The sequence below is a fragment of the Castor canadensis genome, chromosome 12, assembly GCF_047511655.1.
Source record: "Castor canadensis chromosome 12, mCasCan1.hap1v2, whole genome shotgun sequence".
NCBI classification, from domain to species: Eukaryota; Metazoa; Chordata; class Mammalia; order Rodentia; family Castoridae; genus Castor; species Castor canadensis.
In genome coordinates this window covers 128,224,402-128,247,460 of record NC_133397.1, presented here as the reverse complement: position 1 = coordinate 128,247,460, position 23,059 = coordinate 128,224,402, and the positions used below count along the sequence as shown (strand labels likewise).

Genomic DNA, 23,059 nt, shown 5'->3' with positions numbered 1-23,059 from the left:
CCCTACCCCCTCCCTTCTTCCCCACCCCCTCCCTCTCTCTCCCTACCCCCTCACTATCAGGCAGAAACTATTTTGCCCTTATCTCTAATTTTGTTGTAGAGAGAGTATAAGCAATAATAGGAAGGAACAAGGGTTTTTGCTAGTTGAGATAAGGATAGCTATACAGGGAGTTGACTCGCATTAATTTCCTGTGCGTGTGTGTTACCTTCCAGGTTAATTCTTCTTGAACTAATCTTTTCTCTAGTTCCTGGTCCCCTTCTCCTATTGGCCTATGTCACTTTAAAGTATGTGCATTAGTTTCTCTGTGTTGAGGGCAACAAATGCTAGCTAGTATTTTAGGTGTCTTACCTATCCTCATATCTCCCTTGTGTGCTCTCGCTTTTATCATGTGCTCAAAGTCCAATCCCCTTGTTGTGTTTGCCCTTGATCTAATGTCCACATATGAGGGAGAACATAAGATTTTTTTGGTCTTTTGGGCCAGGCTAACCTCACTCAGAATGATGTTCTCCAGTTCCATCCATTTACCAGCAAATGATAACATTTCGTTCTTCTTCATGGCTGCATAAAATTCCATTGTGTATAGATACCACATTTTCTTGATCCATTCGTCAGTGGTGGGGCATCTTGGCTGTTTCCATAACTTGGCTATTGTGAATAGTGCCGCAATAAACATGGGTGTGCAGGTGCCTCTGGAGTCACCTGTGTCACAGTCTTTTGGGTATATCCCCAAGAGTGGTATTGCTGGATCAAATGGTAGATCAATGTCTAGCTTTTTAAGTAGCCTCCAAATTTTTTTTCCAGAGTGGTTGTACTAGTTTACATTCCCACCAGCAGTGTAAGAGGGTTCCTTTTTCCCTACATCCTCGGTAACACCTGTTGGTGGTGGTATTTTTGATGACAGCTATTCTAACGGGGTGAGGTGGGATCTTAGTGTGGTTTTAATTTGCATTTCCTTTATGGCTAGAGATGGTGAGCATTTTTTCGTGTGTTTTTTGGCCATTTGAATTTCTTCTTTTGAGAAAGTTCTGTTTGGTTCACTTGCCCATTTCTTTATTACTTCGTTATTTTGGGAGAATTCAGTTTTTTGAGTCCCTATATATTCTGGCTATCAGTCCTTTGATGTGTAGCAGGTAAATATTTTCTCCCATTCTGTGGGTGTTCTCTTCAGTTTAGAGACCATTTCTTTTGGTGAGCAGAAGCTTTTTAGTTTTATGAAGTCCCATTTATCTATGCTGTCTCTTAGTTGCTGTGCTGCTGGGGTTCCATTGAGAAAGTTCTTGCCTATATCTACTAATTCCAGAGTATTTCCTACTCTTTCCTGTACAACTTTAGAGTTTGGGGTCTGATATTAAGATCCTTGGTCCATTTTGAGTTAATATTGGTATAGGGTGATATACATGGATCTAGTTTCAGTTTTTTGCAGACTGCTAACCAGTTTCCCCAGCAGTTTTTGTTGAAGAGGCTGCCTTTTCTCCATCGTATATTTTTAGCTCCTTTGTCAAAGACAAGTTGGTTATAGTTGTGTGGCTTCATATCTGGGTCCTCTATTCTGTTCCACTGGTTCATGTCTGTTTTTGTGCCAGTACCATGCTGTTTTTATTGTTATTGCTTTGTAATGTAATTTGAAGTCAGGTATTGTGATACCTCCAGCATTGTTCTTTTGACTGAGTATTGCCTTGGCTATTCGTGGCCTCTTGTGTTTCCACATAAATTTAACGGTAGATTTTTCAATCTCTTTAATGTACATTCCAATGTACATTGGAATTTTGATGGGAATTGCATTAAACATGTAGATTACTTTTGGGAGTATAGACATTTTTATTATGTTGATTCTACCAATCCATGAGCATGGGAGATCTCTCCACTTTCTATAGACTTCCTCAATCTCTTTCTTCAGAAGTTTATAGTTTTCCTTGTAGAGGTCTTTCACATCCTTTGTTAAGTTTACAACTAGGGATTTGATTTTTTTTGAGGCTATTGTAAATGGAATTGTTTTCATATATTCTTTCTCAGTTTGTTCATTATTACTGTATGAAAATGCTAATGATTTTTCTATGTTGATTTTATATCCTGCTATGTTGCTATAGCTATTGATGGTGTCTAGGAGCTTCTGAGTAGAGTTTTTTGGGTCTTTAAGGTATAGGATCATGTCGTCTGCAAATAGGGATATTTTGACAGTTTCTTTACCTATTTGTATTCCTTTTATTCCTTCTCCTTGCCTAATTGCTCTGGCTAGGAATTCCAGTACTATGTTGAATAGGAGTGGAGATAGTGGGCGTCCTTGTCTGGTTCCTGATTTTAGAGGGAATGGTTTCAGTTTTTCTCTGTTAAGTATAATGCTGGCTGTAGGTTTGTCATATATAGCTTTTACAATGTTGAGGTACTTTCCTTCTATTCCTAGTTTTCTTAGAGCTTTTATCATGAAGTGGTGTTGGATCTTATCAAAGGCTTTTTCTGCATCTATTGAGATGATCAAGTGGTTTTTGTCTTTGCTTCTGTTAATGTGGTTTATTACATTTATTGATTTTCATATGTTGAACCACCCCTGCATTCCTGGGATGAAGCCTACTTGGTCATGTTGAATGATCTTTTTGATGTGTTGTTGAATTCGGTTTGCCATTATTTTATTGAGGATTTTTGCATCAATGTTCATTAAGGAGATTGGCCTATAATTCTCCTTTTGGAGGTGTCTTTGCCTGGTTTTGCAGTAAGTGTAATACTGACTTCATAAAATGGGTTCGGCAGTTTTCCTTCCCTTTCTATTTTGTGGAATAGTTTAAGGAGGGTTGGTATCAGTTCTTCTTTAAAAGTCTGATAGAATTCAGCAGAAAATCCTTTAGGTCCTGGACTTTTCCTTTTTGGAAGACTCTTGATTGCTGCTTCAATTTCATTTTGTGTTATAGATCTATTCAGTTTATTAATTTCCTCTTGGTTCAGTTTTGGATGATCATATGTATCTAGAAATGTGTCCATTTCTTTAAGATTTTCGAATTTATTTTAATATAGGTTCTCGAAGTAGTCTCTGATGATTTCCTGGACTACGATGGTGTTTGTTGTTGTCTCCCTTTTTGCATTCCTGATTCTACTAATTTGGGTTTTTTCTCTCCTCATTTTAGTCAGGTTTCCCAGGGGTGTATCGATCTTGTTTATTTTTCAAAGAACCAACTTTTTGTTTCATTAATTCTTTGTATGGTTTTTTTGGTTTCTATTTTGTGGATTTCAGCTCTTATTTTTATTATTTCTCTCCTTCTAGTTGTTTTGGGATTTGCTTGTTCTTGTTTTTAGGAGTCAGAGATGTATCATTAGGTCATTGATTTAGGATATTTCAGTCTTTTTAATGTATGCACTCATGGCTATAAACTTTCCTCTCAGGACTGCCTTTGCTGTGTCCCATAGGTTCCGGTATGTTGTGTTTTCATTTTCATTAACTTCCAGGAACTTTTTAATTTCCTCTTTTATTTCATCAATGACCCATTGTTCATTAAGCAATGAGTTATTCAGTTTCCAGCTGTGTGCATGCTTTTTGTCTTTACTTTTGTTGTTGAGTTCTAGTTTTGTTGCATTGTGATCAGATAGAATGCATGGTATAATTTCTATTTTCTTCTATTTGCTGAGACTTGCTTTGTGCCCTAGGATATGATCTGTTTTGGAGATGGTTCCGTGGGCTGCTGAGACGAATGTATATTGTGTAGAGGTTGGATGAAATGTTCTGTAGACATCAGCTAAGTCCATTTGATCTACTGTATATTTTAGATCTAGGATTTCTTTATTGATTTTTTGTTTGGATGACCTATCTATTGCTGATAATGGGGTGTTAAAGTCTCCCACAACCACTGTGTTGGAGTTGATATATGCTTTTAGGTCTTTCAGGGTATGTTTGATGAAATGGGTGTGTTGACATTGGGTGCATAAAGGTTGTTAATTGTTATTTCCTTTCGGTCTATTTCCCCTTTTATTAGTATGGAATGTCCTTTATCTTGTTTGATCAATGTAGGTTTGAAGTCTACTTCGTCAGAGATAAGTATTGCTACTCCTGCCCATTTTCGGGGGCCAATGGCTTGGTAAATCTTCTTCCAGCCTTTCATCCTAAGCCTATACTTACTTCTGTCGGTGAGATGGGTCTCCTGTAAGCAACAAATTGTTGGATATTTCTTTGTAATCCATTTCATCAAATGGTGCCTTTTGATGGGTGAATTAAGTCCGTTAACATTAAGTGTTAGTACTGATAGGTATGTGGTGATTCCTGTCATTTAGTTGTCTTAGTTGTTTGAAGGTTTGATTGTGTGTACCTAAGTTAAGGTTTCTCTCTACTTTCTTGCTTTTTCTTTTCCTGTAATTTGGTGCTGCCTGCCCTTTCATGGTTATGTTGGGTTTCACTTTCTGTGTGCAGAATCCCTTGCAGAATCTTTTGTAGTGGTGGCTTTGTGGTCACATATTGTTTTAGTTTCTGCTTATCATAGAAGACTTTTATTGCTCCATCTATTTTGAATGATAGTTTGGCTGGGTAGAGTATCGTAGGGTTGAAGTTATTTTCATTCAGTGCCCAAAAGATCTCACCTCAAGCTCTTCTTGCTTTTAATGTTTCTGTTGGGAACTGTGCTGTGATTTTGACGGGTTTACCTTTGTATGTTTTTTGTTTTTTCTCTCTTACAGCCTTCAGTATTCTTTCTTGGGTCTCTGTATTTGTTGTTTTGATGATGATATGCCATAGGGTAGATCTATTTTGATCTGGTCTGTTTGGTGTTGTGGAGGCCTCTTGCATCTTATGGGGACAGATTTCTCTAGATTTGGGAAATTTTCTGTTATTATTTTGTTGAATATATTACGCATTCCCTTTGCTTGCACCTCTTCTCCTTCTTCGATGCCCATGATTCTCAGGTTTGGTCTTTTGATGGAGTCAGTGAGTTCTTGCATTTTCTTTTCATAGGTCTTGAGTTGTTTAATAGTTCGTCGGTTTTTCCTTTAATTACCATTTCATCTTCGAGTTCTGAGATTCTGTCTTCTGTTTGTTCTATTCTGCTGGATTGGCCTTCCGTTTTGTTTTGCTGTTCTGTTTTGTTCTTTTTTCTGAGGTTTTCCATTTCCTGAGTCTTTTCCTCTTTAATGTTGTCTATTTTTGTCCTGAGTTCATTTATCTCTTTATTAATCATGTTCTCTGTTTCACTTCGGTGTTTATACAGAGCTTCTATGGTTTCCTTTATTTCTTCTTTTGCTTTTTCAAATTCTCTATTTTTGTTGCCTTGTAATTTCTTGAGTGTCTCCTGTACATTTTGGTTGACCCTATCAAGTATCATCTCTATAAAATTCTCATTGAGTACCTGTAGTATTTCTTCTTTTAGATTGTTCTGGTGGGCTTCATTGGGTTCTTTGGCATAGTTTATCTTCATTTTGTTTTGGAGTCTGGATCTGAGTATCTGTTTTTTTCATTTCCCTGTGGTTCCTGTACTAATTTTTTGCTGTGGGGAAACTGGTTTCCCTGTTTTTTCTGTCTTCCCGTCATTGCCCTTGGTGTTGTTATTTTCCCTGTACTGTGTGCAATTAAGTGTTTTCTGGCTTGTAATAATAACAATGGTGATATTTAGAATGGAAGCGTGAGAGGAGATGGAAAGCAAAGAAGTTAAAGGGAAAAACAAATAAATAAACAAGTAGAAAAAACAAAACAAACAAACAAATAAAAGTTTCAAAGATATAAATGGGGTGAGATAGTGTAGTAATCAACAGTAAGCTGAATAGGCATTAGAGAGACAGAGAGGATTGAAAATAAAAAAATAAAAATAAAAATAATAAATAAATAAATGAAAAAAAAATCTCCAAGTTCAAATGCAATAAAGTTCCAGTCTTAATAATTTTGGTGTTAGTCCCTCAGCCTCCAATCCTGGAGATGTGTCTTTTTTGTTGTTTTTGCTTATTATTCAGTTTTTCCCTCTTTTTTTCCCCTGGGTGGGGGTCAGTCTGTCCAGGGGGCTATGCTGATCTGTCCCAGGGTTGTCTGTGGGAGTACTGCATGCTGCTTAGCTCACCTTCTGGGCTGCGTCTTACCAAGCTGTCTGTGTGCTGCTGTCTGGCAGTGGTGCAGGAGCCCTCCTGGTTTCTCCATTTAATGTGGAGTGGAGATGCTATGTGTGGGCTGGAGGTTTGGAAGAGTCAAAGTTTTGCCTCTTCTTGGTGTTTTTTTCCTGTAAGGTGTATCTCCAGCATCTCTCCAAGATTTTACTTTAGGAGGCACGCTTTCTGCTTCCTCCCTCTAGCCACCATCTTGGAATCTCATCCTATCCTATTTTCTTGATCGATATGTCCAGGTACATCTTTCTGGGAGAGTAGTTGTCTTAAACCTGGATACCAATTTGGGGAGAATCAATAGCATTAGTAAGTTGTCCTCTGTATGTCTCTCCACTTACTTAGATTTTTTTATTTCTTTCATCAGCATTATATAGCTTCGGGAACATAAATCCTGTACATGCTTTGTTAGATTGATACCTTAAGTATTTCACTTGGGGTGGACAATTGTAAATAGTGCAGTTGTTTTAGATTTCTGTGTCTATGTGTTTATTGCTTATGTGTGGAAATACAGCTGATTTCTTACTACGTTTTTCTATCCTGCAAGCTTGCTAAATTCATTTATTATTTCTAGGAGTTTTTTTTTTATATAGTTTTTTTTTACATGCAATCTCCAACTAGGAATAGTTTCATCTCTTTCTCCCTCATTTAATGCTTCCTAGTTTCCTTTTCTTGTCTTATTGCACTGGTCAAAATGTTTACCACTCTTTTGAGTAAAGATTGGCAAGGATGGACATTATTCTTGATGTGAGGGGAAAAGCAAATAGTTTTTCTCCACCAAATATAATGGAAGCTGTAGATTTTTAAAAAATAGATGTTCTTTATCATGTTAGAGAAGTTTCTCTTTTAGTCTTATTGTCTGAGAGTTGTTGTCATGTTGATTTTTCTCAAATTTTTTGTGGTTCTGGGATCATATTGTGTGTTTTCTTAGTCTTTTAACACTGATGAATTACATTGATTGAAAAACCCTGGGATAAACCCCACTTTGTCATAGTATGTAATTCTTTGCTGGATTCAATTTGTTAAGGAATTTTGTCTCTATATTCATGAGAGATATTGGTGTTTAGCTTTCTTTTTCTTTTGTACTGTCATTATCTGGTTTGAGTATCAGAATAATACTTATTTCCTAAAATGAATTGGAAAATATCACTACTTCTACTTTCTGGAAGAGATTGTGTAGAATCAATGATAAACCTTCTTTTGATGTTGGGTAGAATTCTCTACTGAAATGGTTTGGACCTGAAGACTTCATTCTTGGGAGTTTTTAAGATTACAAATCTAAGTTCCTTAATGGTTTCCTTTTTAAATTATCTATTTCATGTTTGTGATTTGTGATCATTTTCTTTACGATCACAAATCAGTTCTTTACTGATTCATTTCATCTAAGTTGTCAGGTTTTATTCCAAGTTATTAATACATATATAGAGTTGTTACCTTCCCTTATCACCCCTCTGAGGACTCATAATGATAGCTGTCATTTCACTGCAGAGATGAGTAATTTGTGCTCCTTTTTGTCAGTCTCATTAGAGGGTACCAACTTCATTAATCTTCTAAAGAACCACCTCTCCATCTTATTAGTTTTCTCAGTTGCTTTTTGTTTACTGTTCATGAGTTTAGTTCTTATCATTACTATTTCTTTCCTTCTGCTTGTTTTGGATTTTTTTTTATCTTATTTTTTTAGTTTCCTAAGGTGGGAATTTAGATTATTGATCTAAAAATTTTCCTTTCTTCTAATATACATGTTTGGTGCTATGGATTCCCTGTCAGTGTGGCTTTATATGTGTGCTATAAATTTTAATATGTTGTATTTTCACTGTCACTCAGTTAAGTTTTTACTTCTCTCAAGGTCTCTTCGTTGACTCATGAATCACACAGAAGCATGTTCTTCTGTGTCCAAGAGGCCAGAGGCCTTCTTAACTTCACACTTGGATTTCTAGTAAATCTCCATTGTTTTTGGAGAACACACTTGTGTGATTTCAACTCTTTTAAATTTGTTTAGGTTTGTCTTATGGCCCGGGATATAGTCTATCTTGGTATATGTTCTGTGGGCATATATTCTTGAAAGGAACATGTGGCCTGCAATTTTTGAATGTAGTGTTCTACAAATGTTTTGAGATTTTGGTGATTGACGTTGTTGACATTTTCTGTATTCACTGTGATCTTCTGTGTAATTATTCTATCAGTTTTAAAGAGGAGATTACTTGATGGTCCCTGTGTCATTACAGATTTGACTATTCCTTTCAGTTTTATTGGGTTTTGCTTCACTTATTTTGTAGCTCTTGTGTTTGTACAGGTATTTGTTTTACTGGACTGACTGTGAAAAGAAGCCTTGATAAAATAAAGACTTGAACTTTGTCCCATGGGGTGACAAGCTAAAACAACTGTAATAAGCACTGGGAGTACAAAGGGCAGGGCTTGCTTCACTGGAAAAATGGTCACTTACACACACCCCTCAGTATTGCTGTTTGGTGACTGAAATTCCGAAATATATGATGATAGACATCCCCAGGCTCTTTAGCATTGTTTATTGTCATGACAATATTAAAATGAAGTCAGCCCCAGTACTTGCAGGAAGAGCTCTTAAAATTGAGTTTTTAAATGTGAAATGATCTACTTAACCTTAGAATCTAAAAAACAGGAACTGTGAAACTACCCATCATGTTTTGTCATTGCCTTATGTTCTATATAGCTTTCCTCATGCTACCTCCCCTTCTTCCACATAAGAACATTGTCACATTGAAAAACTGGAATCCTCAAGGTGTGGCCATTTTTTAAAAGGGTGGCTTTTCTTTTCAATTGCTGCTTTTAATACATCAATATGTACATACAGTGTGCTATCCTTATGACTTTTTTCCTCTCTCACATACTACAGTATTTTTTAAGGAATGAGTTTAGAATAGAATCTTTGTACCAAAGGACTACATAGTAGGAAGAGAGGGCCTGGTGTTTATCTTGGTGGAATTCCTTCCTCACCTGCTTTAAAGAACCCATCTCAGTAGGGGCCTGATTGGACTAGGAGGAAGTGACATCACACAGCCCAGTCCTCGGCTTGCTCTTCCAACTGCATGCCATGACCAAAGGATAGGCAGCAGCCAGTTCTGCCAGGGCTTCTTGGAGGCTGACATGGGGAGTGCCCAGAGGACTGCTCCTGAGTGGTCAACTTTTGTCAAGAAAAAGGACAGGAGCCTCAGATAAATGCTTCCTCCTTTCTTCTCTTGGGTGGATAGTTTTGAGGCACATTTCAGAATGATCTTTAAAAGACTGTACAATATAACTGGTCATTGTAGGAGGGGTAGTGTTTCCTGGATTATTTTTCTCTCCTCCCCTTTTCACTCTTATTCCTTATTCCACTGTCCCAGCCATTACATTCCTATATCAACTGACAGTGCACAACACTGTCTCAGACTCTACTCATGGGTGAAGAGCTGTGACAGCCATCTTCCTCAATGTGCTCATGTCGGTGGCACTTTCTACATTGTGTTTCAGACATGTCTCACATTGCAGACCCCCACAAACAAGTAATATAAAAGAGCAATGCTGGTGTGGCAGGCTTATCATAGGAGGGACGTCATGTGTGAAAACCTGGGAACATCTGATTATCAGGACACAAGAGATTAGAGTTGTTGGGGTGTGGGGACCACACTGGGAGCAGTAGGCCTTTAGGACTGACTGCTCAGCCCTGGCTTCCATGAGCCAGGGTTGGTCACTTGGCCCCTGTACTCAGGGTTATCTGTATCTCCACTGGCTGATGAGCCCAGAGGTGCCCAGTCTTCATGTTAACCTTACTCAGCTACCCTCCTCTTGGGGTCCAGCTGGGTGTGCAGCCTGTTTTCATTCCTTCCTTCCCTCTCTCTCCCTCCCTCTCTCTCTCTCTCCCTCCCTCCCACTTCCCTCCTTCCTTCACACTGCATCTTTCGAATAACATTCTCTGATACATGTTTTTAAGACATCCTATAATAAGCCTTTCAAATTCAATGGTAAGAAAGGGCTGTAAAGAAGCAGGAAAAACCCCTACCTTATAGACTTGCCAGCTTGGTAAACAGTTAAATTCAGTGTGATAAGAGTTCACAATGCAACTAAAATTCTTTTTAACTGACACACGGGAATGATATCCAGTTACAGGGCACAGTGTAATAATTTGATAGATAAATGTGATATGTAATGACCAAATCCATAGTTGTCTCTTCAAAGATTTTCATTTCCTCATATTGGGAGCCTCCAAATGCCTAGTTCTTTATAAAATGCATAAAAATTGTGATAAAGCCATCACCCTCCTGTTCCAGCACATTGGAACACTCCTCTTGCCTTTTGTTCTCACTTCTCTTATTTATAACATCTGTTTATGAACTAGTTTTCATTTTATGTAATAACCCAGGCTCATCCTGCTCAAGGCTGCTCATTCCTCACCACCCTGACCACTACCGCACCGTGGCTGCTCCTGACGCACTATTTCAATGCCCACTTCCTGTGCTCACAACCTTAGTCACTGCTTCACAATCAGACTTGGAAGAGGTTGAGTAGAGAGGAGAAGAAGGAGGAAGAGAGATGGGAATGAATGTTCCTCTGAGCTGTCCCATCTTTTTGTGGCAGATAGGGTCAGAAACTGTCATTCAGCAACTAGATAAACCCATGCTGATAAAGAATGGAAAATTTGAGCTGTTTGTTTATAATCCTTATTTCAATCCCAAAGGATTCAGAAAATACATAGAGACGTTCTGGACATGCCATAGCATTTTTGATTATAGTAAAATATAAAATTTACCTTTCTAGAATTGTTAAGTTTGCAGTTCAATGACAGTAAGTTTGCTCGCATTGTTGTTCCAGCATGGCCACTATCCACCTCGGGGACTTTTCCATAATGTCCCTCTTGCCACAGTGCTTTCCTGCCTCTGGTGAGTTGGTCATAATCTAGCTCTGACCAGCACGAGGTAGCCATTGGCCTCCTGATGCAGCTGCCTGATCTTCTCCCCTCCGTGCCTAGGAGCCACCAAGTCAAGGAGCACCGGTTGGGGTGTGGCTTATCCACTGGGTGGGTAGGTGGCTCTCTCTGCCAACACATCTCGGCTGAAGAATCCTGAGGTGAAAAAGAAAAGGGATAGAGACAGGCATCATGGGTTCTGTCTTTAAAGTGAAGACACTGACGTCCAGGAAAGGTAAGCAATGTGCTGACGGTCTTACCGCCACGGCAGCAGAGTCCAGGCGAGGGAGCTGGGGTTTCTTCATGCCAAGTAGCCTCTGCCTTTCCATTCTAGGCCATTCAGGAGACCAGATTTTCAAGGACTAGATGGTTACTTTGTGGCTAGGACCTGAGATTTAAAAAAAGCCAGAGGTCTTCTTTCCAGAAGTTCATTGTCTCAAAGCCTCCCGTGTCACATGAGCACATGAGGCAGAGAAAAAATGGACACCATCTGATTTGATGGTGTCTAAGTGAGGAAGCAGGACAGCCTGTCATCCACAGAGAGGATGGGATGTGACCCCTTAACTAGCCAGGCCTTCCAGGGCGCTGAACATTCATTTGATTAAGAAGTTAAATGTTTACAGACAGGTTTGGTCTGCTGTGCCCATGGTTGGTTTTAAGAAGGCACAGTGGTGACAAGGCAGTTTCTTGCCATGCAGGCTGTAGGGTGGTGACCTCAGCCTTATCTTTTAATCAGCTGTTGTGCTTGGCACATGATCCCCTGTGAGGAATGCCTGATCCCGCAGATCCTTGCGTAATCCCTCTCTCCGAGCAAGCGAGCAAGCCGGTCTCCACTCTCACAGCTTGGCTCCTGCAGCTCACAGCCTGTTATCATCTTTGATGTCCTTTGAGGCACAGAGCTAGAGTCACAGTCTTCAAGTGCTCCTGTTCCAATCCAACCTTCCCATCCCGACCTAACCCGTGGGGATTTCCTCATCCTTACAACATACAGAATTTAGTTCCCTTCCCTTCTAGCTCTCACCACAAATACAGAGATAGCTGAACTGAATGTTTAAGACTTCAGGCTCTTCTTGCCATTCGGATCCAAATTCACCATTTCTGGGGCCAATTCTTTCCTTCTTTTGTTTGCTGAGGTTTAAATTCTGGGCCTGGAGCTTGCTAGGCAGGTGTTCTGCCACTTGAGCCACACCCCAGCTGTTTTTGCTTTAGCTATTTTTCAGGTAGGAACTTGGGCTTTTTGCCTGGGCTGGCCTGAACTGGACTGTGATCCTCCTACCGAATCTCCTGTTTCAGCTTCAGCTGGACTCACAGGCATGGGTCACCTGGTCTAGGCACAATTTTTAAATTTATCTCACCCTTGGTTTCTTCATTTGAAAATGAAACCTCACAAGTTAATTCTTTTTCTTTTTTCTTTTTTGGTGGGACTGGGACTTGAACTCAGGGTTTAATATGCTTACTCAAAGCAGGCACAAGTTAGTTCTTATAACAAGGCTTGGAAGAGCGCAAACCCATCAGTGGATGAATAGATAAAATTATATGCACACATGACACTGTTTATCATTCATTGGCCAACAGATTTCTTCTTTGTGGGACACTGGGATCAAACCCAGGGCCCCGTGCATGCAAGGCAAGTGCTCCACCTCTGAGCCATGCCTCAGTCTCATGGGTTTCTTTTTTAAAAGGGAACTCCCTTGTAAAAAGGAGTGAAATTCTGCTACAGCTACAAACGATGGGCCTTGAAGACATCATGACAAAGGCAGTGAGCTGCACACAAAAGGACACAAATTCTGTGAGTTCACTTACATCCTTATGGTCAAATGTACAGGTGGAAGACTGCCTGGCAGAGGGGACAAGAAAGTGGGGCTTATTGTTGAGTGGGGACAGAGTTTCAGTATAGGATGCTTAAAAATTCTAGAGATGGATAAATTTTAAATTTAAACGTGGTGACTTTTGCCAGGTGTGGTGGCACACTGCTGTGTCCTAATACTTGGGAGGCTGAGGCAGGAGGATAGTGAATTCAAGGGCATTTTGTGCTTCATGGTGAGTTCCAGGCCAGCCTGGGCCACCTAGTGAGATCCTGTCTCAAAACAACAACAAAAAGCAAGTGGTTAAATTTTATATATACGTATATGCACACGCATTTTTTTTAACCACAGTAAGAAAAAGTTGTTTCTCCGGACAGCAAATTATAGGAAAGCATAGATTGCTGGATCTCTTGCATTGTTGCTTAATCTTATTCTTAGCTCCTGCACTGGGCAATTCTGTCTGATGTCACTGCTTGAGCTTCGAGGCAAGGACCATGTCATCATTTGGCTTGTTCTTCTCTGGCCGGCCAATGTACCTTCCGTTTAGTTAGACTCTGTGAATCATTGACCAAGAAGTATAGATTCTAACAGCCTGTTTGGTAATGGTGTGACCTGTGCTTTTCCTGCAGGGCCGGTCTCTGTGCTTTCTTGTGTGAGGCTGACAGCGGGGTGATTAAGAACCAAGATGGATCTGGAGTCAAATAGACCTGGGTTGCCACTTACTAGCTTCACACCGCTGGGAAAGCCACTCAGTGTGTCCCAGCTTCTACTCACCTGTGAGCAGGATAAATAATACCTACTTTCCATGGCTGCTGCAATGAATAAAATGAAATAAGGTGTGCAGGCAAACAGCCCATCCCCGGAGCTCAGTAAATGGGAGTCAATATGAACTTTTAAAAATAAACACCTCATCTGGGTGCCAGTGGCTCACGCCTGTGATCCTAGCTATTCAGGAGGATTGTGGTTCGAAGCCAGCCTGGGTGAATAGTTTACCAGACCCTATCTGGAAAATACGCAACACAAAACAGGGCTGGTGGGGTGGTTCGAGTGGTAGAGCACCTGCCTAGCCAGTGTGAGGCCCTGAGTTCAAACCCCAGTTCTGCCTAATAAGCAAGTAATTAAAAATAAAATCATCACCTTAACTCATCACTCTGAGAGCCAGTTTCTAAACCTGCCATTATTTAAAGCACTGTCCATACCTGCTCTTCCACGGATGTTTCTGCATCAAGGCCAGGTTTGAGGGCATGAAGACACTGATCCGCAGGACATGGGATGTCAGCTTCGCAGAGGATCCCATCACATCCATGCTCCCAAGTGCTGCGTGGAGCCCTCTGGGGAAACAGTGCTAAGTGAACTTAGACCAAAGTCTGATGCTTCCTTCACAGACCCCAATAGCTGGAGAGAAGCATCCACCAGCCATCGTGGCAGTGGACTTGTGTTAGACACAGGGCTTTGAAGCGTGAGGTTCTGTGGAGTGACACGTGTATCCCAAGGTGGAAAAGGGACTTCACCAACGCCTGAGGCACTACTGATGAGTAGAGGCTTGAAGAAAAATGGTGGTATTGTGAAGGACATGGTGTGCCATCTCAGGGACTTTTCCTGGAGAGGAGCCATGGGACATTCTCTCAGGCCAGGAACAGCCAGCGAGCGGAAGGCGGTAACAGTCTCCTGAAACTGGTGATCCAGGACGTGTGGGGCTCGAGCAAGTGACACACAATCATGCACTGTAGTAAGACCTCTGATGTCCCAGTAATCCAAGGTGACTCCAGAATCCAAAGGGGATTAGGAGACAGAGACAGAAAAAAGACAGACAGAGACAGAGACAGAGAGAGAGAGACAAAGAGAAAGAGAGACAGAGACAGAAGAGACACAGACAACAGAGACAAAGAGAGACAAAAAGAGGGAGACAAAAAGAGAGACAGAGACAGACAGAGTCAGAGACAGAGAGAAAGACAGAGAGACAGAGACAGAGAGACAGAAACATAGAGATACATACACAGAGAGACAGAGAGAAAGACAAAGCGAAACAGAGAGAGAGAGATGGAAAAAGAGAGACAGAGACAAAGAGAGGCAGAGACAGAGAGACAGAAAGGCAGAGAGAGACAGAGAGAGCTGAGAAGGGAGGGAGAACAAATCCCTAAGGGATCACTGGACATGGAGCAGTCGGGGAGGTGCAGCCACTGTCATTCATCCCCTGGCACTTGTTGACATTCCTGAGGGTGTCACATACCTGGTGGCACAAAAGTATTCCACATTCATCAGTCAGTGCCTCAGGCATGGTGAATTCTTTTTCAGCCATGGGATACACGTGTCACTAATCTTCCAAGGAACTTCATGCTTCCAAGCCCCGTGTCTAACACAGGGATCTGCTGTCATTACCTACAAGTCCAGAAATGTCACCAGAATCTAACTCTGGGAGATGTCCATCTATGTCCCTGAGGACTTGCCTTGGGTTCCCATACATGGTGGGGAAATGCTTGTGGATGTATGGACGTGTGATCTTAAAGACAGACTGGAAGGTCACCAAAACGTTTCCAGGTGTTATGTTCATTTTCTTCTCAGTGTTTGATATATAGCTATAGGTCCCATATGCTTGAAAGTCAACAGGTCACTTTACAACCTCCCTCTCTCAGTGAGTTTGGGAAGAAGCAAAGAAATTCTCTCTCCCTTCTAAGCAAGACCAGCACCAAAGCCTGGCCTGGGGCAGAAGTGGGTAAGGTCTGTGGCATTGGCCACCATTACTTACATGGTGACCTTGAGTGTCATGTGAGCAGCAAGTTCCTTAGAAGAAAGGTCATCCTAAATTATATTTAAATTTCATAACAGGAACAGTACGTGAGAGTTTCATGGATGCATGTTTGCCTTTCAGAGTTAAATGGCTTGGATGAATGAGACTGTGCTCTCGATTGTACACAATCAGTTCCAGGCACGTTGTTAATTCCATTCGGCACATATCCACTATGCACAGTTTACAAAGCAGTGTAAAGCATGCAAAGCTGAACTTTAATCTACTGACTGCGTAAATAATAATAATATCACATAGCCAGGCGCTGTGGCTCACGCCTGTAATCCCAGCTACTCAGGAGGCAGAGATCAGGAGGATCTCCGGTTCAAAGCCAGCCTGGGCAAATAGTTTGTGAGAACCTGTCTTAAAAAAACTCATCACAAAAAAAAGGGCTGGTGGAGTGGCTCAAGGTGAAGGCCCTGAGTTCAAACCCAGTACTGCAATAAAACAAACAAACAAAAGTGCTGAAGAGTAGCCATCTCTGCTTCTCAAGTTCTAGAGCCCCATCCATCATCCTTGGCTGCCCCAGGCCACTCCTGACCTGATGTCCCCTCTCCTGTTCTCACCGTCCATACCTCCTCCCCACCCCCACCCTTCCCTCCTGCATGGCTCCTGGAACGTCAACTCTTCCATTACAGAGAAGTTTCACTTCATGAGCCTTTCCACACACTTGGTTTGGGTTTTACCTTTGCAAAACCAAACCCGTTACTGTACTTAACAGGAGAAAAATATCCCTGCAGAGGATTTCCAGGGGAAAAGAACAGCAACTTTTCTCTGCTTGGTGAACGTTAAGCAGACGTGGCAGTGGTCCTCAGCATTCATTTTCTAGATAAGCCATGTTTTTATCAGGGTCTCTGCAAAATAATGTGCAAGCTAGATATCCTCTAAAATGGTTTTTCTGAGGCAGCCTGGGATTACAGGCATGTACCCACTACTATATCCACTAAATTTTTCTAAAGATGTTTTTCATTTTAAGTTAACTTCATAGGAAGAGCTGATTACTAGTAGATCCTTCTGACTTAAGTGTAAATTGTTATATGTTTTTCTTCCCAGGTTTTTATGGGAAAAGAGTAAATGTAGTGACTTTCCCTAAGGTCACCTCTTACGGCTGATCGTGTTGTTTTGGAAGTAGTTTCCATACTGAACCAGAACATGGTCTCAACCATCACTCCATCTTTATCTCCTCATATGACCTGGGTTTCTCTTTGATAATTTCTTCCACGGTTTCAACTGTGTCTTCCATCTGAGTCACGCATAAACGTATACGTCCTACCTTCCCTTGTCTCCTCCAGTGCCTCCTACCAGGGGACCCAGCCCAGGTGCCTGTTCTCTCAGCTTGGGGATGGAGTGTTCTCTTTGCATTCCCCAGGAGCTTCCTACCACACAGGGAGCAAAGCTGATACCCAGCCTGGCCTTCTCAGCTCCTTAAATCCTGACCCGGCCATGTTTCTAACAGGCTGACTCTCTGTCAAGTGATTCAACAAATAGTCACTAAGTCCTCTCTGTGCCAGGACACAGCACTGAGCAATGGCAGGCCCAATGGCTGGCCTTGTCTGGGACAGTCTGTCTTGTACCCCCTGAATTCTGTACCCCAAAACACTCATTGCTTTCCAAATGTGCTATGCCTTGCTTTCCTCTCTCTAGTCCTGTCTCTGCCCGGGATGTTTTGCCTTGCCTTGCTTTTCTTGCTTCCTGCCTGCCTGTAGCCCTCCCTCTGTCACTCCCTCCATCCCTTCCTTCCTTCCTCCCACCCTCTCTCCCTTCTTTCCTTCTTTCCTCCTCCTTCCTTCCTTCTTTCCTCCCTTCCTTCCTTCCCCTCTCTTCCCCTCCCTTCCTCCCTCCCTCCCTTCCTTCCTTCCTCCCTCCTTCCTTCCTTCCTCCTTCCCTTTCCTTCCTCCTTCCCTTTCCTTCCTCCTTCCCTTTCCTTCCTCCTTCCCTTTTCTTCTTTCCCTCCTTCCTTCCTCCTTCCCTCCTTCCTCCCTCCTTCCTCCTTCCCTCCCTCCATCCTTTCTTCCCTCCCTTCCTTCCTCTCTTCTTTCTTCTTTCCTTCCTTCCTCCTTCCCTTTCCTTTTTCTTTCTCTAAGTAGAGCTTACTTTTACAGCTTCATGTTAAGCCAATCCTGAAGTTTCACAGTGATTTCTGGTGGGGGCAGAAGGCAGGCGGTTTTCAGGATTTGGGGGCTGTGACCCCATTGGACGGAGGAGGTGGGCAGGTAATATTCCAGTAGAAATATTGGGAGAAATGTCCCTGTGGTGTCCACCTTGTCTGCTGGGTTGGGCTGCCACCCACAGCGGCCAGTGAGTTGGTGATCCTCTGAACTTCCTCAAAATTACACTTGGCAGAGATGACTGACGCTGCTTTCTTCCACTGCTCAGCCCTCTCTGCCTCCCTCCGGGCTACATGTTCGTCTTCTGCTGCTCTGTGAGCTTGCCCCAAGGTCAGCTGCATTAAGGACACATCGTCTGGGAGGAGTCACCTGCTTGGAGAACTCCCTGCAGTGACCAGTTCTCCAGCGTCAGTGAGACACTGCTAGCCTGAGGATCTCTGAGAGACAGGTGGCAGTGCCACATTCATAGAGTCCTTGAGTCCTGCGAAGATTGAGGACGGGGACTCGTGACCTGCTGGACGGGGATGTGCCAACATGCCATGAGTCTTTGCTACCTGGGTCATATGGTACAAGATGGCAACCAAAGATGATGGATTTCTGAATCCTGGTGATGACAAGTTGAGTCCCTTCCCCCACCACGATGTTCTGTACCACCTGTCACAGATCAAAGGTGATGGCTCTGTGCCCAGCATTATTTAGGGAAAAGTTCACCATGCCTCCTGGAACAGCTAAGGTTGGGCAGAAGTTGCCCCATGACCAACACAGGCAGCCATGTTTGTTCCACTGGACCCACTCACAGCTGCTCCCCTCTGGCCTCCCGGGACTTCTCCAGGACAGTGTTTCCTTTCCCCAGAGTCACCTTGTAATTATTCTCCATCATGTGTTCAAAAGGTTTCCCACATTCCCCAAGTACAATTAATTTATTTACACTCTGGGGGCCTCTGTACTTCTCGAGGTGCAGAGGAAACACCACGAACTTTGAAGTTCAGAAGCACCAAGTTCAAAGCTTGATTCTACCATTTCCTGACCTTGTAAAATGGAGAAAATCACAGTTTTAAAAGCTTGATTCCAAACCCGCATGGCTTTTACATGTTTGTAGAAACAGCTGGTTATTCCAAAGGAAAACACACATAACAGACACAGTCCTCTACCATGGCAATATCATTTAATCCAGGTTTTTTTTTTTTTTTTTTGAGTTGTGTATTGTCATCATCCATTTAATCCCTGCTCTGTACCACCATTGTATGTAGTCACATTTACCCATCCCTGGTCCTATGAACTGTGTATTACCCTGGGTGTGATATTGTTTATTAGCAATCAGTGTTTATTTTCACCTTGTTTTATGCTTTTCCCTCTATTAAAACTACCAAAAGCTTGGGAAGCACATTTCTGGATGTGATTTAAATTCTGCCAACATTCTGGATATTTGAAGGGAGGGAAGGTCCAGGACAGGCAGGTTTGGCTCGTGAGAAGTTTTGCAGGTCTGGCCAGGCTCTGCTCTGCCAACAGTGCTCCATCTTGAAGGGCAGAGCGTTCCGCCCCAGGTCTCTGAAGTATTCTGATATTTGAAAACAGCTGTGGGATCCTTGTTTGTGGCAGTGAGCGGTGATCTGCCTGAATTGGGGCGCGTGGGAGTGTGCAACTGGGGTCTGAACCCTGGACTTCACACTTGCAAAGCAGATGCTCTTCCACTTGAGCCACACCTCCAGTCCAGTTTGCTCTGGTTATTTTGGAGATCAGGTCTTGTGAGCTATTTATCTGGGCTGGTCTTGAACTGTGATCCTTCTGATCTCAGTGTCCCGGTAGCTGGGATTGAAGATGTGCACTCTGGTGCTTGGGTGCTTCTCTCTGAGTTTTATTACCCCTGGGCAAATTATTTTGGAAGTATCAGATTCCTTGTGTTTCTGTTTCCCTGCCCTGAACACAGATGACACAAATGGGGAAACTAAGGCTGGGGAGGCCAAGTCACGGCCCAAGGGCACATGATTTAGAAGCAGTAGGTCTGTTTAACAACCAAGCCCACACTAGCTTTCAGCTGCGTGTTGTTGCCTGAGCAGTTTTTCAGACATTGCTGTGTTTGGCAAGTAAAATAATTTCACTGAAGACAGAAAGAGGAAATTTCCTTGAAAACAAAACATAATTCCCACCAAGTACTTGTTATTTGTGGGTACAAAGGATTTCTTTAAGAAGTCCAATTTAGACTAACTTCAACAATAGAACAGAGTTACACAGGTGTGTGACTGTTCTGTGTGCATAGAGCTAGAAGTAGGGATGGCTGATGAAGAGAACGCTGGGATTTTCACTTTCTCTCGTCTCCATCTTTTGCTGGTGCCAGCTTTATTCTCTCAGACCAATTTCTTCAAGTTGTGGGGACTTGCCTGGAGCAGCCGAAAAGCTCATGCTTGGAGTTCTATGACCGTAAGGAAGACGGCATCCTGCAATGGCTCCAGTTACAGCAAGTCTGGGAAGCACCCTTCTTGGCCCACCTTGTGTCCCATGTCTGTTCTTTGATCAGTTACGTTGGTCAAGGAGGTGAAGTTGCCTAAAAATCTGGTAGTTCCTGTTCAGAACATCTGGCCTCCCACCCTGAAAATAAGTTGAGTAATATGATGCCAATGAGAAAAGCATCTTAGCTTGGACTCCTCCACCCTCACCCAAAAGTAAAAAGCAGAGTCTCTCCTGTCTGCAATATATTCAAGAAATGTTTTAAAGCCAGGTACATGCCTGTAACGCTAGCACTCAGGAGGCTGAAGTAGGAGGGTCTTGAGTTCAAGGCCAGCCTGGACTACATAAAGAATCCCCACCTCAAAAAAATAAAAACAAACAAACGAAAAAAGGCATTTTAGGGAGCAGGAATGAGAAGTAAAATAGGAAAAGAAAACCAAAACGTGATTCTTGATCTGGCCACTGATCAAGATAAGGTTAGCTGGTGCTCAGTCCTGGCGGAGACCTTCGGCAGAGCCAAGAACTGCACCTTAAAACTGATCAGCTGAGAGAAGGAAGAGGCTCATCCACTGTTTGGCTTCTCTACATCAAGACGAGCCTTGCCCAGGACTGTCAACTACCTTCCATTCCCATCTTGCTCGTGGTGACGAGGGGCACCCCATATCTCACCGTTAAGAAATCCCAGGATTGGGAACAATAATTAGTCTGTGGCTAACAGATTGTTTTTGTGCAAAGCTTTTTGAAGTCTGTGCAGAACTAGTTGCTACAGTGGCGCCCTGGTGGGCTGGAGGTGACATAAAGTGACACATAGAAAATGGCCTCGTAGATTCCTCTTATTTGTGAAGGCCTGAAGGCTTAGCAGATGTCATCACTGAAATCTATCTGTGCACCATCTCCCTCCTGGAACAGCAATTCTAGATCTCACATGTGTCTTTCTGGGGCTGCTAGAACTTTCTACTGCCTAATTCATCAGCTCTGATTAGTACGGTGTCATTAATTTGTCAGAGCAGAGTTATATTCTGTGAGTGTTAAGCCCACTGAGGTCTCTGCAGAGTGTGTTGTGATGCAGGAAAAGCAAGTACCAGAGTCTGTGGGGTTCTTTTCTAGGAGACAGTGCATGTGACACGGCACATGGTTAAGTTCACTCCCGTTGGCATGATCCATATATTTTTTGTAGGGCCACATAAGTGACAGCTTGGGAACATATTGGTTACCCACCTTCTGCTCTTCTGAAGTCTGCAGTGGTGTTACTGATCTCTGTGCTCTTCTCTGTGTATATTAGCACTGTGTCATGTCACCATGGCTGAGGGGAAGGGCGACTTCAAGTTTACCATAATGGCTCTTCCTCCACGGGATAGAGAATCAATGTGAGGGATCTGTCAGTACCTCCTGTCCATATCCCACTGTCATAGTCAGAAACCAGAGGAATAACCAGAGGGCAGGTCTAACGGATCCATTGTGACCCACTCTTGAGGTAGAACCCTACTTTTCACCTGGCTTCTCTGTGTCCCCATGCTAAGTAGGAGCTCCTGAAAGTAACTCAGCTTCCTTGATTCAGTATCAGCCCAGAGACATGATCTCTGTGAGCATCAGTTCTTGGAAAGCCTGAGGCTTTCACATGTTCACAATGATAGTCTTTGATTGCTCTGGGGAAGACTCACGGGAATGGTTGTCACACACACTTGGGGTAGCTTTACTGCCCTTCCTCAGGCGGACACATCTCTTGTTCAGGGAGTGGGCTCTGGGTCTGTGCAGTGACTTATCCGGGAGCTGGGTGAGGGATTTTTTTCTCTGAAGTGAAAATCAGTGAAGGTGTCTTCTCACAAGCTTCTAATTTTTGTAAGTCATGCAAAACTCTGGTTGGATCTCCATCTATGTCACGCCTCAGAACACCTGATTTGCGAGGGAGTGCTAGAGTCACCGGGGTGAAAGCATACGCAATACCACTCTGGCTTTGATACTGGTTACAGCGATCTTTCTCTGGCAATAAATACTGCCATTCCAGAACCCTCCTTCCCCTCAATGATAGGAATCTCAATTCCATAGAAACACAGTTACACTGAGCTGCTCAAATGGGCAGGTACCCCTCCACAAGGTGTTCCTCACTTTTTAGTGAGAGAGGTTCCTCTGAGTCCCCTTAGGGAACACAGGCAGGGGTCAGTTTCTCTGATCACACGTGATAAATTCATCCTCACAGCGCTTCACTCCCTTGAGTGTCAGAGCCCTTTCTTAGTGCGATGCTGAGGCAATCCCAGCAGCTCCACCTCCTTTTTGAGGCTACCATCAGGCACCAGCCTCACAGAGCCATCTCAGCAGCATGGCAGGCAGGATTGGGGAGCCCTTGTGAGGACTCTGAGCTCTAAGGAGAAGGAGTGTGACCATGTCAAAAAAACACATCCTTAACTAATGTACAGTGTAAGTCCATTTGGAAATGTCACTATGAATCCCTGCCATAATGAATACATCCTAATAAAATACAAATAAATAAATACAAAAAACCTCATTCCACTCAGCTTTGCCTCCCTCCTCCCGCCACCCCCCATACACTATCATCACACACCCAGCCTCATGTGTTACCCTGATTCCTGAAATGTGCATCACTCCAAGTTCTGAAGCTGATTCCTTCCTGAACAAGGACTGGTTTCCCCTTGGAGCTGCACTGAGATCTTGTCAGTTGTCAGTTTGGAGCAGCTCTTATCTTGACAAAGATAAGCATGGTTCTGATACGACCTACCTCAGGTTGAATCCGTCAAGCCTCTCTCTGGACAGGCTGAGCTTCGTTCTTCTACAAAGGTTCAGGGGATGATGCCAGTTGTCACTAGGGAAACAAGCTGTCCACCTCACTTACCATAGCTCTGGAGGAAGCTGGTTCTGCTCTGATGGACTGCCATATGGACATTCTGATTTCCTTCTGAGATTTGTGCTATGGGAAGCTAATAAA

General features: G+C 42.7%; 2 long non-coding RNA genes across 5 annotated transcripts in view; one reads left to right on the top strand and one right to left on the bottom strand.

The window, feature by feature from the left end:
* Positions 1-23,059, bottom strand: part of LOC141414967 (uncharacterized) — a 51,754-nt gene that overhangs the window by 5,340 nt on the left and 23,355 nt on the right. For 2 of the 4 annotated variants that reach the window (XR_012439993.1, XR_012439994.1), the window contains exons 3-6: positions 17,660-23,051; positions 13,980-14,111; positions 11,236-11,363; positions 10,820-11,131 (exon numbers count right to left, since the gene is read on the bottom strand). This is a non-coding gene — a long non-coding RNA (uncharacterized lncRNA). The remainder of the gene's footprint in view (positions 1-10,819; positions 11,132-11,235; positions 11,364-13,979; positions 14,112-17,659; positions 23,052-23,059) is intronic. The other 2 variants (XR_012439995.1, XR_012439996.1) reach the window with 2 other exon arrangements.
* LOC141414969 (uncharacterized) lies at positions 11,116-14,011 on the top strand. Its single transcript, XR_012439998.1, has 3 exons — positions 11,116-11,210; positions 12,658-12,764; positions 13,410-14,011. It is a non-coding gene; the product is annotated as an uncharacterized lncRNA (long non-coding RNA).